The sequence below is a fragment of the Carcharodon carcharias genome, chromosome 12, assembly GCF_017639515.1.
Source record: "Carcharodon carcharias isolate sCarCar2 chromosome 12, sCarCar2.pri, whole genome shotgun sequence".
NCBI lineage: Eukaryota > Metazoa > Chordata > Chondrichthyes > Lamniformes > Lamnidae > Carcharodon > Carcharodon carcharias.
In genome coordinates this window covers 125640003-125653822 of record NC_054478.1, presented here as the reverse complement: position 1 = coordinate 125653822, position 13820 = coordinate 125640003, and the positions used below count along the sequence as shown (strand labels likewise).

The 13820-nt window shown below is 45.5% G+C and overlaps 1 protein-coding gene across 1 annotated transcript in view; it reads left to right on the top strand.

Annotated features, from left to right (window-relative positions):
- LOC121284728 (trichohyalin-like) overlaps positions 1–13820 on the top strand; it is a 172596-nt gene that overhangs the window by 128195 nt on the left and 30581 nt on the right. The gene's annotated exons all lie outside the window — the stretch shown is intronic.

Sequence of the window (13820 nt, the reverse complement as noted above, 5' to 3'; positions counted from 1 at the left end):
TACTGTCCAGTGGCCCCAGGGTTAGAGAGAGGAGGGATCAGCTAGGGACCCTGCTCCTGATCACTGTCCAGTGGCCCCAGCATTAGAGAGAGGAGGGAACAGTTAGGGATCATTTAGGGCTGAGATGAGGAGAAATTTCTTCACTCAAAGGGTTGCGAATCTTTGGAATTCTCTGCCCCAGAGGCTTCTGGATGCTCCATCACTGAATACATTTAAGAGTGGGATAGACAGATTTTTGGTCTCTCAGGGAATCAAGGGGTATGGGGAGCAGGCAGTAAAGTGAAGTTGAAGCCCAAGATCAGCTATGATCATATTGAATGGTGGAGCAGGCTTGATGGGCCGTCTGGTCTACTCCTGCACCTTTCTTGTGTTCCTATTCCTTATGCTTCTTCAGTGAGTCCTCTGTTTGAGAGATGGGAAAATCGGCCAGGGTTCCAGAACAACAAGAACAACTTTATTTATACAGCATCTTTAACGTAATAGCATGTCCCAAGGAGCTTAACAGGAGCATTATAAAGCAAAATCTGGCATTGAGCCAAACAAGACAATATTAGGACACATAGCCAAAGCCTTGCTCAAAGAAGTAGGTTTTAAGGAGCATCTTAGAGGAGGAAAGAGAGCCAGAGGTTTCAGGAGGGAATTACAGAGCACAGGGCTTTGGCAACTGCAGGTACGGCCATCACTGGTGGAGCACTTATAATCAGGGATAACCAAAAGGCCAGAATTAGATGAATGCAGATATCTCTGATGTTGAGGGGCTGGAGGAGAGTAGAGAGATTAGGAGGGTAAGACCATAGAGTGATCTGAAAACAAGAATGAGAATTTTAAAATCGAGGTGTTGCTTGACCAAGATCCAGCTCAGGTCAGTGAGCGCAGGAGTGATTGAGGAACTGGACTTGGCCCGAGTAAGAACACAAACTGCAGAGTTTTGGATGACATCAAGTTATGAAGGGCAAAATGTAGAAGGTCAGTCAGGAGTACATTGGAGCTAACAATGGCATAGATGAGGGCTTTAGCATAAGATGACCTTGGACGGGGCAAAGTCAGGCGATGATACAGAGGTGGAAATAGGCAGTTTTAGTGCAGATATGTTGTCAGGAGCTCATCTCAAGACCAAATATGACACCAACATTGCGAACAGTCTGGTTCAGCCTCAGATAGTTACCAGGGAGGGGGATAGAGTCGGTGTCTAAGGACAGGAGCTATAACGGGGACTGAGACGATGGCTTCAGTCTTCCCAATGTTTAATTGGAGGAAATTTCTGCTCATCCGTACTACATGTCAGGTAAGTAATCTGATAATTTAGCAACAGTGGAGGAGTCGAGAGAGGTAGTGGTGCGATAGAGGTGGTGTTCTCAGTTTACCTGTGAAAAGTAACAAGATGCTTTCAGATGATGTTGCCAAGATGTGGTCAACCATATCAAAGGTTGTAGACAGGTCGATAAGGCTGAGGAAGAATAGTCTATCTTTGTCATAGTCACAAAGATGTCATTGTGACTTTGAAAAGAGCTGTTTCAGTACTGTGGGCAGAAACCTGATTGGAAGAATTCACACATGGAGTTCAGTGAAAGATGGGTACAGATTTGGAGGTAACAACACATTCAAGGAATTTGGAGAGGAAAGGGAATTTGACTGTAGTTTGCAAGGACGGTGGGGTCAATGGTTTTATTGAGGAGTGGGTTGATGATGGCAGATTTACAGGAGAGAGGAACAGTATTTAAAGAGAGAATCTTTAACCATACCACATGCAATTATCCTACTCCTGATCCCTGTTCAGTTTTTCCAAGGTTAGAGAGACAGGAAAATCAGCCAGTGTTGTTCTCCTGATCCGTGTCCAGTGAGCCCTGTGTTAGAGAGAGGGGAAATTAGCTAGGGCTCCTCCTCCTGATCCATGTCCACTGAGCCCTGTGTTAGAGAGAGGGGAAATTAGCTAGGATTTCTCCTGATCCCTGTCCAGCGACCTGAGTGGGAGAGTGCAATTGTGTAGGTTAACAGGTGAAGGTGAGATTGAACTCAATTGTAAAGCACTCCATGTTGAATAGCCTTCTGACGCTGACTATCTGGGTTCACACAATGGATGACACGTGGACGTGAGAAATGTTGCCAGTAATATTGTAACTCATTCCCCAGTGTGAATGTGTGCCTTCAGCAGAGCAGAGAACAAGGGTAATTTGTATCTTGTATATGTACACACACAGTCCTCCAAGTCCTTATGCAGGCTTTATATTGTATGATATAAAGCCTGTCCCTGATCAGCCTGTATACTGAAAAGGTCAATGGCTGTCCCTTTGAAGATTGTATACTGTATAATTCATTTCCTGTCCCTATGCAGACTGCATATGATATGATTCACTTACTGTCTGCTTGTAAACTGAATATTATGATATACAACCTGACTGTTGACTATATACCATATAACATATGTCTGCACTTGTGCTGACTATATTCCCATGCTCTCACTGCTTTTCTACTGTGTGTTCATATTTGGCCATTCCCTTCAGCATATCAGTTTGCATAAATTTATGTTAAGCTGTGACAAGGGTAAGATTGTGTGGTCCTTACAGATACTGTGAACGATGATAGAAGATCTGTGATTTAATGTAACACAGGCTGTATGTGAAGCTATTTGAATTCTTGTCAATGTGCCTTGTATATAGATATTTGAGAGAGTTGACAAGCCAATGTATACTGGGTGACTGTGTTTAACATTACGTTACAGCTTTCCAATAGATTGAGTGCCTCAAACTGTCTTAAAATTGCTGCATTACATAAACATGATGTGAGACTGCATCACTGAGCTGGAATCTGAATAAAAGGTCATATTCTGTAGATTTTGATTGAACTTTTCTAAGCTTGGATTCATTCCATACCTTGTGCTTTAAATTAAATTGTGACATGATCAATTTGTAAATGGGTCTCTAAGAAAAGTCTGTTTATATGTTAGTGCCTTTGACAGGAATCTTGTTCACGTTTATAAGGGTCCAGCTTTTCTCATTCAGAATATAAGGAAATGCAGCTCTGCCAGTGGCTGGGCTTAATACTGGCCAAGGTGCTACTTAACCACACAAGAAAGCTCCCAGTCTGTACTCAGTTAGCTGGTTTCAGTCAGGACAGGAGTTGGGGTGTTACAGGAGGCTTCAGTGCCCTATTGGTTGGGAAAGGAAAAAACAGCCAGGGACACCCCTTTTGATTGATATTTAGGAGAGGTATGTATGTGTACGTGTGTGTGTGTGTGTTTGTGTGTGTGTATACATATGTCTGTATGCGTGTGTATGTATGCGTGCATTTGTATGCGTGTGTATACGTGCGTGTAGGTGTATGTGTATGTATGCATGTGTGTATGCATGTGTATGTATGCGTGTGTGTAAGTACATGCACGTGTGTGTGTTTGTATGTGTACATGTCTAGGTACGTGTGTGCAGGTACATCCATGTGTGGAGGTATGTCTGGTAGGTACATGCATGTACCTAAGTATGTGTGCGCAGCTGAGTGCATGTGTGTAGGTACATGTGCACAGCTGAGTGCATGTGTGTAGGCACGTGCACACAGGTGCGTGTATATATGTAGGTACATGCGCACAGGGGCGTGCATGTGCTTAGGTACATGCACACAGGTATATGCATGTGTGTAGGTATGTGTGCGCAGGTATTTACATATGCATATGAGTAGGTGAGCGTGCGTAGGTATATGTGCGCAGGTGCGTCCTTGTTCGTAGCTACCTGTGCAATAGGTGTATGCATATGTATAGGTACATGTGCAGAGATGTGTGCATTTGTGTAGGTACATGCACACAGGTATGTACATGTGTGTAGGTATGTGTATTCAGGTATTTACATGTGCGTAAGTACATATGAGTAGGTAAGCATGCATAGGTATGTGTGCGCAGGTGCATGCTTGTGTTGCGTAGGTGTGTGCGTGGAAGTGTATGCATGTGGGTAGGCACGTGTGCGCAGGTGGGTAGGTACGTATGCGCAGATATGTACATGTGAGTAGGTACATGTGCATAGGTATGGGCATGCAAATATGCATAGGTATGTGTGCGCAGGTATGTACATATGACTAGGTACGTGTGCATAAGTACGTGCGCGTAGGAATGTGCATATACATAGGGATGTGTGTGTGCAGGTGCATGCATGTGGGTAGGTATGTGTGCGCAGGTGTGTGCCGGTAGGTAGGTATGTGTGTGCAGGTGCATACATGTGGGTAGGTACATATACGCAGGTATATGTGCATATGTGTAGGTAGATGTTTGCAGGTGTGCAGATGTGAAGGTAGATGTGTATGTGTGTGTGTGTCTGTGTATGCAGGCATGAATGTGTTCAGGTGTGCAAAGGTGGGTGTATGCGAGTCTATGTTTGTGTGCATGTCCATTTGTGTGTGTTCATATATGTGAAGGCAAATGTGTGTGTGTGTGTGTGTTTTCGCAGTTGAGTGCGCATGTGCATGTATGGGGTATGTATGTGCATGCGTGTGGTGGGTGTGTGCGCAGGATAATATGCGCCTTTTCTCCTAGTGGTGGAGAATCCTGCTTCTGGCAGCCTCAGGCAGGAGTCCTTCCTCCCAGACAGCGATGAGTCCCAGAACTTAAAATAGCTTAGTTCCTTGTGCTGACATGTAAGTTTAACAACTATCACATCCTTGTGTTAAAATCGGGGCTTCCAACAAATTTATGGACAACAATTAGCAAAGTCTGTGTCATGTCTCTCCCCTCTCCCCGTTCCAGCAGATGGCAGCATTTTGCTATTCTCCACCTTTATCAATACCCCTGGACTTGAGAGGACTCGATCTCTTCAGTCTGCTGGGCTTCTCCAGCCCCTGTCCCAAGTAGTACTTGGACCAGCATGTACTGCCACTGTATCCTTGGCACAGGCTTGCAGCTCTCCTGCAGTGTCGATGGAGGGTACTAGGAGCACTGCTCCTTGCCTGTTCATCACTCAGACTCCCTCTGGCAGCCAGGGCTGGAAAGTGTGTGTGTGTGTGTGTGTGTGTGTGTGTGTGTGTGTGTGTGTGTGTGTGTGTGTGTGTGTGTGTGTGTGTGTTTGTGATGATTGAGGCAGGGATTGGACTTGGCTGTGATGCCTCAGCAGTCACGTGCTCCATTGTGCCTACCTGGGCTGATTTGCACATGATGCGTGGGTACTCAAGGAGAGGATCGGAAAGCGATCTACACCCATGGACTGCAGCTCAGGAGAAATCCATGCCCTTTGGAAAGGAGGGAGAAAGCTGGGTAGGGGACATGGTGTAATGTGTTTGTGTAAACCCCCTGCCCTTTCCAGTATCCAGAAAGGGGGCTGGCATTCAGCAGGCCCTTGAACTGGAAGAGGGAAATTGGAGGGAAGCTGGTCTGTGCTGGAGGTTGATTATTCTGTGATTTGATAATGCACTCACTGTGATGTCTCTTGATCTTCCCACTCTGGGGCAATCTGCATGCTGCTCATCTTTTAATGATGCTTTCACTATTTAGATAACGCAGGTGAGGGAAAACTCCACTTCTACGGGAGCTCAGCATGATGGAGGCGACACCAGTTCTGTGCCTCCATCGTAGGTGGATTTGACATCCTGGTGTTGGCATATTCTGTTTGCGAACGTAACGAAAGTTTCCATTTGTCTACCAGATTCATCAGGGAGGTGTCTTTGACATGATTGGTCGGCCTTAGGTTTTCTGCATTTTCTCAGATTTTATCTACACATTGAACAATCCTTGCTGAGGTTCGACATGGTTCGCTGCAGAACAGAGCTTCCCAAACGCTCATGTTGCTCAGACCCACAGTAAATGTGGCAACCACAGATACAGAACCCAATCCCATTACTGTGTGAGGGAATCAGATACAGATCCCAATCCCATTACTGTGTGAGGGAATCAGATACAGATCCCAATCCCATTACTGTGTGAGGGAATCAGATACAGATCCCAATCCCATAGCTGTGTGAGGGAATCACGGATACAAAACCCAATCCCATTACTGTGCGAGGGAATCACAGACACAGAACCCAGTCCCATTACTGTGTGCGGGAATCAGATACAGAACCCGAATCCCATTACTGTGTGAGGGAATCACAGATACAGAACCCAATCCCATTACTGTGAGAGGGAATCACAGACACAGAACGCAATCCCATTACTGTGTGAGGGAATCGCAGACTCAGAACCCAATCCGATTACTGTGTGCGTGAATCAGATACAGAACCCCAATCCCATTACTGTATGAGGGAATCACAGGCACAGAACCCAATCCCATACTGTATGAGGGAATCATGGACACAGTATAGAATCCCATTACTGTGTGAGGGAATCACAGACACAGAACCCAATCCCTTTACTGTTTGAGGGAATCACAGACATAGAACCCAATCCCATTACTGTGTGAGGGAATCACGGACACAGAATCCAATCCCTGTACTGTGTGAGGGAATCAGACACAGAACCCAATCGCATTAATGTGTGAGGGAATCACAGACACAGAAACTAATCCCATTACTGTGTGAGGGAATCACAGACACAGATCCCAATCCCATTACTTTGTGAGGGAATCACGGACACAGAATCCAATCCCTGTACTGTGTGAGGGAATCACAGACACAAAACCCAATCCCATTACTGTGTGAGGGAATCACAGACACAAAACCCAATCCCATTACTGTGTGAGGGAATCACAGACACAGAACCCAATCCCTTTACTGTTTGAGGGAAACACAAACACAGAACCCAATCCTATTACTGTGTGAAGGAATCAGATACAGAACCGCAATCCCATTACTGGGTGAGGGAATCACGGACACAGAACCCAATTGCATTACTGTGTGAGGGAATCACAGACACAGAACCCAATCCCATACTGTGTAAGGGAATCAGGTACAGAACCCAATCCCATTACTGTGTGAGGGAATCAGATACAGAACCCAATCCTATTATTGTGTGAGGGAATCAGATACAGAACCCAATCCCATTACTGTGTGAGGGAATCACGGACACAGAATCCAATCCTATTCCTGTGTGAGAGAATCACAGATACAGAAGCCAATCCCATTACTGTGTGACGAAATCACAGACACAGAACCCAATCCCATTATTGGGTGAGGGAATCACAGACACAGAACCCAATCCCATTACTGTGTGAGTGAATCACAGAACCCAATCCAATTACTGTGTAAGGGAATCACAGACACAGAACCCAATCGTATTACTGTGTGAGTGAATCACAGACACAGAACCCAATCCAATTACTGTGTGAGTGAATCACAGACACAGAACTCAATCCAAAATTTTTGTGAGGGAATCACAGACACAGAACTCAATCCCTTTACTGTGTGAGGGAATCACGGACACAGAACCAAATCCCATTATTGTGTGAGGGAATCACGGACTCAGAACCCAATCCCATACTGTGTAAGGGAATCACGGACACAGAACCCAATCCCATTACTGTGTAATGGAATCACGGGACACAGAACCCCAATCCCATTACTGTGTGGGAGAATCACAGTTACAGACATCAATCTCATTACTGTGGGGAATCACAGACACAGAACCCAATCCTATTACTGTGTGAGGGAATCACAGACACAGAACCCAATCCTGTTATTGTGTGAGGGAATGAGATACAGAACCCAATCCCATTACTGTGTGAGGGACTGAGATCCAGAACCCAATCCCATTACTGTGTGAGGGAATGAGATACAGAACCCAATCCCATTACCGTGTGAGTGAATCACAGACACAGAACCCAATCCCATTGCTGTGAGGGAATCATAGACACAGAACCCAATTCCATTACTGTGTGAGGGTATCACAGACACAGAACCCAATCCCATTACTGTGTGAGGGAATCACAGACACAGAACCCAATCCCATTACCGTGTGAGGGAATCACAGACACAGAACTCAATTTCTTTACTGTATGAGGGTATCACAGACACAGAACCCAATCCCATTACTATGTGAGGGCATCACAGACACAGAATCCAATCCCATTGCTGTGTGATGGAATCACTCACAGAACCCAATCCCATTACTGTGTGAGGGAATCAGATACAGAACCCAATCCTATTATTGTGTGAGGGAATCAGATACAGAACCCAATCCCATTACTGTGTGAGGGAATCACGGACACAGAATCCAATCCTATTCCTGTGTGAGAGAATCACAGATACAGAAGCCAATCCCATTACTGTGTGACGAAATCACAGACACAGAACCCAATCCAATTACTGTGTAAGGGAATCACAGACACAGAACCCAATCGTATTACTGTGTGAGTGAATCACAGACACAGAACCCAATCCAATTACTGTGTGAGTGAATCACAGACACAGAACTCAATCCAAAATTTTTGTGAGGGAATCACAGACACAGAACTCAATCCCTTTACTGTGTGAGGGAATCATGGACACAGAACCAAATCCCATTATTGTGTGAGGGAATCACGGACACAGAACCCAATCCCATACTGTGTAAGGGAATCACGGACACAGAACCCAATCCCATTACTGTGTAATGGAATCACGGGACACAGAACCCCAATCCCATTACTGTGTGGGAGAATCACAGTTACAGACATCAATCTCATTACTGTGGGGAATCACAGACACAGAACCCAATCCTATTACTGTGTGAGGGAATCACAGACACAGAACCCAATCCTGTTATTGTGTGAGGGAATGAGATACAGAACCCAATCCCATTACTGTGTGAGGGAATGAGATCCAGAACCCAATCCCATTACTGTGTGAGGGAATGAGATACAGAACCCAATCCCATTACCGTGTGAGGGAATCACAGACACAGAACCCAATCCCATTGCTGTGAGGGAATCATAGACACAGAACCCAATTCCATTACTGTGTGAGGGTATCACAGACACAGAACCCAATCCCATTACTGTGTGAGGGAATCACAGACACAGAACCCAATCCCATTACCGTGTGAGGGAATCACAGACACAGAACTCAATTTCTTTACTGTATGAGGGTATCACAGACACAGAACCCAATCCCATTACTGTGTGAGGGCATCACAGACACAGAATCCAATCCCATTGCTGTGTGATGGAATCACTCACAGAACCCAATCCCATTACTATGTGAGGGAATCACAGACACAGAACCCAATCCCATTGCTGTATGAGGAATCATAGACACAGAACCCAATTCCATTACTGTGTGAGGGAATCATGGACACAGAACCCAATCCCATACTGTGTGGGGAATCATTAACACAGAACCCAATCCCATTAATGTGTGGGGATCATTAACACAGAACCCAATCCCATTACTGTGTGAGGGAATCACAGGCACAGAGCCCAATCCAATTACTTTGTTAGGGAATAATGGACACAGACCCCAATCCCATTACTGTGTGAGTGAATCACAGACACAGGAGCCAATCCAATTACTGTATGAGGGAATCACAAACACAGAACCCAATCCCGTTACTGTATGGATGAATCACAGACACAGAACCCAATCCCATAATGTGTGAGGGATTCACAGACACAGAACCTATTCCCATTACTGGGTGAGGGGAATCACAGACAGAGACTCAATCCCATTACGGTCAGGAATTTCAGTTACAGACATCAATCTCATTAACGTATGGGGAATCACAGACACAGGGACCCAATCCCATTACTGTATGGGGAATTGCAGACACAGAACCCAATCCCATTACTGTGTGGGGAATCATTGACACAGAACCCAATCCCATTAATGTGTGAGGAATCATTGACACAGAACCCAATCCCATTACTGTGTTGGGTATCATTGACACAGAGCCCAATCCCATTACGGTGCGGGGAATCATTGACACAGCACCCAATCCCATTACTGTTTGGGAGAATCACCAGCACAGAACCCAATCCCATTACTGTGTGGGGAATCATTGACACAAAACCCAATCCCGTTACTACGAGAAGGAATCACAGACACATAGCCAACCCCGTCATTGTGTGGGGAATCGCAGAAATAGAACCCAATCCCACTACTGTATGGGCAATCGTTGGCACAGAACCCAATCCCATTACAGTGTGGGGAATCATTGACACAGAACCCAATCCCATTAATGTGTGGGGAATCATTAACACAGGACCCAATCCCATTAATGTGTGGGGAATCATTAACAGAGAACCCAATCCCATTAATGTGTGGGGAATCATTGACACAGAACCCAATCCCATGTTGTGTGAGGGAACCACAGACACATAACCCACTCCCATTACTGCGTGAGGGAATCACAAATGCAGAACCCAATCCCATTACTGTGTGAGGGAAACACAGACACAGAACGCAATCCCTTTACTGTTTGAGGGAATCACAGACACAGAACCCAATCCCATTGCTGTGTGAGGGAGTTAGATACAGAACCCAATCCAATTACTGTTTGAGGGAATAGTGGACCCAGACCCCAATCCCATTACTGTGTGAGGGAATCACAGACACATGACCCAATCCAATTACTGTATGAGGGAATCAAAGACACAGAACCCAATCCCGTTACTGTATGGAGGAATCACAAACACAGAACCCAATCCCATAATGTGTGAGGGAATCACAGACACAGAACCCAATCCCATTGCTGTGTGAGGGAATCAGACACAGAACCCAATCCCATTACTGTGTGAGGGAGTCAGATACAGAACCCAATCCCATTACTGTGTGTGGGAATCACAGACACAGAACCCAATCCTATTACTGTGTGAGAGAATCAGAGACACAGAACCCAATCCAATTACTGTATGAGGGAATCAAAGACACAGAACCCAATCCCGTTACTGTATGGAGGAATCACAGACACAGAACCCAATCCCATAATGTGTGAGGGAATCACAGACACAGAACCCAATCCCATTACTGTGTGGGGAATCATTGACACAGAACCCAATCCCATTAATGTGTGAGGAATCATTGACACAGAACCCAATCCCATTACTGTGTTGGGTATCATTGACACAGAGCCCAATCCCATTACGGTGCGGGGAATCATTGACACAGCACCCAATCCCATTACTGTTTGGGAGAATCACCAGCACAGAACCCAATCCCATTACTGTGTGGGGAATCATTGACACAAAACCCAATCCCGTTACTACGAGAAGGAATCACAGACACATAGCCAACCCCGTCATTGTGTGGGGAATCGCAGAAATAGAGCCCAATCCCACTACTGTATGGGCAATCGTTGGCACAGAACCCAATCCCATTACAGTGTGGGGAATCATTGACACAGAACCCAATCCCATTAATGTGTGGGGAATCATTAACACAGGACCCAATCCCATTAATGTGTGGGGAATCATTAACAGAGAACCCAATCCCATTAATGTGTGGGGATCATTAATACATAACCCAATCCCATACTGTGTGGGGAATTATTAACACAGAGCCCAGTCCCATACTGTGTGGGGAATCATTAACACAGAACCCAATCCCATTAATGTGTGGCGAATCATTGACACAGAACCCAATCCCATTAATGTGTGGGGACTCATTAACACAGAAGCCAATCCCATACTGTGTGGGGAATAATTAACACAGAACCCCATCTCATTACTGTGTGGGGATCATTAATACAGAACCCAATCCCATACTCTGGGGAATCATTAACACAGAACCCAATCCCATACTTTGTGGGGAATCATTGACACAGAACCCAATCCCATGTTGTGTGAGGGAACCACAGACACATAACCCACTCCCATTACTGCGTGAGGGAATCACAAATGCAGAACCCAATCCCATTACTGTGTGAGGGAAACACAGACACAGAACGCAATCCCTTTACTGTTTGAGGGAATCACAGACACAGAACCCAATCCCATTGCTGTGTGAGGGAGTTAGATACAGAACCCAATCCAATTACTGTTTGAGGGAATAGTGGACCCAGACCCCAATCCCATTACTGTGTGAGGGAATCACAGACACATGACCCAATCCAATTACTGTATGAGGGAATCAAAGACACAGAACCCAATCCCGTTACTGTATGGAGGAATCACAGACACAGAACCCAATCCCATAATGTGTGAGGGAATCACAGACACAGAACCCAATCCCATTGCTGTGTGAGGGAATCAGACACAGAACCCAATCCCATTACTGTGTGAGGGAGTCAGATACAGAACCCAATCCCATTACTGTGTGTGGGAATCACAGACACAGAACCCAATCCTATTACTGTGTGAGAGAATCAGAGACACAGAACCCAATCCAATTACTGTATGAGGGAATCAAAGACACAGAACCCAATCCCGTTACTGTATGGAGGAATCACAGACACAGAACCCAATCCCATAATGTGTGAGGGAATCACAGACACAGAACCCAATCCCATTACTGTGTGGGGAATCATTGACACAGAACCCAATCCCATTACTGTGTGAGGAATGATTGACACAGAACCCAATCCCATTACTGTGTTGGGTATCATTGACACAGAGCCCAATCCCATTACGGTGCGGGGAATCATTGACACAGCACCCAATCCCATTACTGTTTGGGAGAATCACCAGCACAGAACCCAATCCCATTACTGTGTGGGGTATCATTGACACAAAACCCAATCCCGTTACTACGAGAAGGAATCACAGACACATAGCCAACCCCGTCATTGTGTGGGGAATCGCAGAAATAGAACCCAATCCCACTACTGTATGGGCAATCGTTGGCACAGAACCCAATCCCATTACAGTGTGGGGAATCATTGACACAGAACCCAATCCCATTAATGTGTGGGGAATCATTAACACAGGACCCAATCCCATTAATGTGTGGGGAATCATTAACAGAGAACCCAATCCCATTAATGTGTGGGGATCATTAATACATAACCCAATCCCATACTGTGTGGGGAATTATTAACACAGAGCCCAGTCCCATACTGTGTGGGGAATCATTAACACAGAACCCAATCCCATTAATGTGTGGCGAATCATTGACACAGAACCCAATCCCATTAATGTGTGGGGACTCATTAACACAGAAGCCAATCCCATACTGTGTGGGGAATAATTAACACAGAACCCCATCTCATTACTGTGTGGGGATCATTAATACAGAACCCAATCCCATACTCTGGGGAATCATTAACACAGAACCCAATCCCATACTTTGTGGGGAATCATTGACACAGAACCCAATCCCATGTTGTGTGAGGGAACCACAGACACATAACCCACTCCCATTACTGCGTGAGGGAATCACAAATGCAGAACCCAATCCCATTACTGTGTGAGGGAAACACAGACACAGAACGCAATCCCTTTACTGTTTGAGGGAATCACAGACACAGAACCCAATCCCATTGCTGTGTGAGGGAGTTAGATACAGAACCCAATCCAATTACTGTTTGAGGGAATAGTGGACCCAGACCCCAATCCCATTACTGTGTGAGGGAATCACAGACACATGACCCAATCCAATTACTGTATGAGGGAATCAAAGACACAGAACCCAATCCCGTTACTGTATGGAGGAATCACAGACACAGAACCCAATCCCATAATGTGTGAGGGAATCACAGACACAGAACCCAATCCCATTGCTGTGTGAGGGAATCAGACACAGAACCCAATCCCATTACTGTGTGAGGGAGTCAGATACAGAACCCAATCCCATTACTGTGTGTGGGAATCACAGACACAGAACCCAATCCTATTACTGTGTGAGAGAATCAGAGACACAGAACCCAATCCCATTACTGTGTGAGGGAATCACAGACACAGAACCCAATGCCATTATTGTGTGAGGGAATCAAAGACACAGAACCCAATCCCATTACTGTGTGCAGGAATCACGTACACAGAATGCAATCCTATTACTGTGTGAGA